The 2500-nt window shown below is 33.8% G+C and overlaps 1 protein-coding gene across 2 annotated transcripts in view; it reads right to left on the bottom strand.

Moving 5' to 3' along the window:
* Atox1 (Antioxidant 1 copper chaperone) overlaps window positions 1-2500 on the bottom strand; it is a 630717-nt gene that overhangs the window by 249924 nt on the left and 378293 nt on the right. The window lies entirely within an intron of this gene.

Raw genomic sequence — 2500 nt, 5'->3', positions numbered from 1 at the left:
AGAGTCTCTTCTACCCTTACCAAGAGGAAATTGGCCACTGAACAATTACAGTACAGTAGTTGACCCCTTGCGTGAAAGAAGAATTATTTGATAATCTCAGTGTTGTCAGATGTATGAGGACAGAGGAAAATCTGTAAAAATTAGGCCAGACTATTCGGTATTTATGTAAGCAAAAAGGAAATTAATTACAGTAGCTTTTGGAGTAAAGAAATATATACCAATTTTCTTTGCTTCGAAGTTATTTTCCATGGAATTACAATCATGTATGTAACGAGGAGACGACGGCCATAGCTGCCCAAAAACAAGATTCGTCATTGCCTTGTAATATCCTTTTCTTCCTGATAGGAAACGTCTTCTTAATACATAAAGGTGAGACCGGCAATGATGTATGGAGCGGAGACATGAGAATTAAAGAAAACAGAAGAGAAGATGGCTGTGGAAGAGATGAGAATGTTGAGATGGATGTGTGGGGGTGACAAGAGATAAGATACGGAATGAGGTAATCAGATAAGATCCAAGAATGTAGATTGAGGTGGTATGGTCATGTCATGAGAAGAGATGAACAGTACATTGGGAGGATAGTGATGGAAATGGAGATACAGGGACCGAAAAGGAGAGGGAGACCAAAGCGAAGGTGGATGGACTGTATCAAGGATGACCTTCGATCAAGGGATTAACCGGTGATGAGGTGTGGGACAGAGGTAGATGGGGGAAAGCTGACCAGAAACATCGACCCCACATAAAAGTGGAAAAGATGTAGACAAAGAAGAAGAAGAAGAAGTCCAGAGACAGCGAAGACCGCAGACAAGTATTAAACCTCAGAAGTCTTGGGGAAATGGGAGAAACCATGAAAAACCTGAAAATCTGACAAACTTCTGCGGGAAAAATCTGACACGTTGATACGTATAACCCATGAGGTGATTATCGAAAGTGCAAAATTGTGTGTCAAGTTTAAATTACAATTTAATAAAACCCACATTAAATCCTGACAGGTGAAGACAAATTCCAATTAAAGTATGTAATTAGAGTTTCCGATGGGCATGTTTTGCATCTACTTTTTATTTATCCCACTCACTCTTGATAAGAAATCAAACCGGCTGCTATCGCTAGTGAGTCCAGTTTACAAATATTGAACTCTTAAAACCCACTAGACACACACACACACATTATATACAGTATATATATATATATATATAATATATCTATATATATATATATATATATATATATATATATATATATATATATATATATATATATATATATATATCACCCACGAACGGCATCTAATACCGAATTCTATCTTGGGAATATATATCCACTTGGAATTCATTTTATGGTAACAGCTCTAAATTTCTTGATAATTCCGGAAAAGTCAGATTTTAGATAAAAGCATAACACTGGATTAATGGAAAACAGATCTGGGCTTAGATTTAAATTTCTACCTTTGGCACAGGAGGTTAAAAGGGATTCAACAATGACTATATCCAAAGGAATGTTGTTGAATCCCTTTTAATCTCCTGTGCCAAAGGTAGAAATTTGAATCTAAGCCCAGGTCTGTTTTCCATTAATCCAATGTTATGCTTTTATCTAAAATCTGCCTTTTCCGGAATTATTGAGAAATTGACAGCTGTTGGATCCCCTTCTCCTGTATAAATACGATGTCTTTGTATATGTATTCTCATGGTTGAGTCTGTTGATGTCCCTAATGGACGAAAGTATTAACTCCAATCAAGTCTTCTCATTTTTTTCTTTCGGGGCTATAATACATTTTATATTCATTACGTATCAGCTTTCGTGACTTCTACATATATATAATATATATATATATATATATATATATAATATTTATATATATATATATATATATATATATATATATATACATTTATATATATATATATATATATATATATATATACATTTATATATATATATATATATATATATATATATATATACATTTATATATATATATATATTTATATATATATATATATATATATATATATATATATATATATATTATAATTATATATATATATATATTCCATTCTAACTATATCAGGTATCAAGAAAAAGTAATGGCGATTTAAATCAATAATATCGGAATGACGGTTGGTAAGGCATATTCCTACTGTGACGGACCGAAAGTAGGTTGTGACTCAAAGGCGAGATGAATGCAACTGAGTAACTTTATTACGGACACATCGAGTATATATACACACTAGGTCCCGGCAAGGTCACAAAATACAACATGCTAATTCTTGTCCAACCGGCAACCGGTTCTGTTAACAGTTAATGAGAAATAGGCAGACAGGTTCATGCAAGTTGCTGTCAGTGCGAGGGGGGGAGGGCGAAGATACAGAGGGTATATATACAAAAAATAGAAATGTCGTTACTATGTACGGTCGTGTGACACACGGGTGGTACACTACAAGCAAAATATGACTATCTTTGTTGCCAATAAGGTAAAAGCAAGATGTTCCTTTTCACTTAC

The sequence above is a fragment of the Palaemon carinicauda genome, chromosome 33 (genome assembly GCF_036898095.1).
Source record: "Palaemon carinicauda isolate YSFRI2023 chromosome 33, ASM3689809v2, whole genome shotgun sequence".
Taxonomy (NCBI): Eukaryota; Metazoa; Arthropoda; class Malacostraca; order Decapoda; family Palaemonidae; genus Palaemon; species Palaemon carinicauda.
This window is presented reverse-complemented; position numbering and strand designations above follow the sequence as displayed.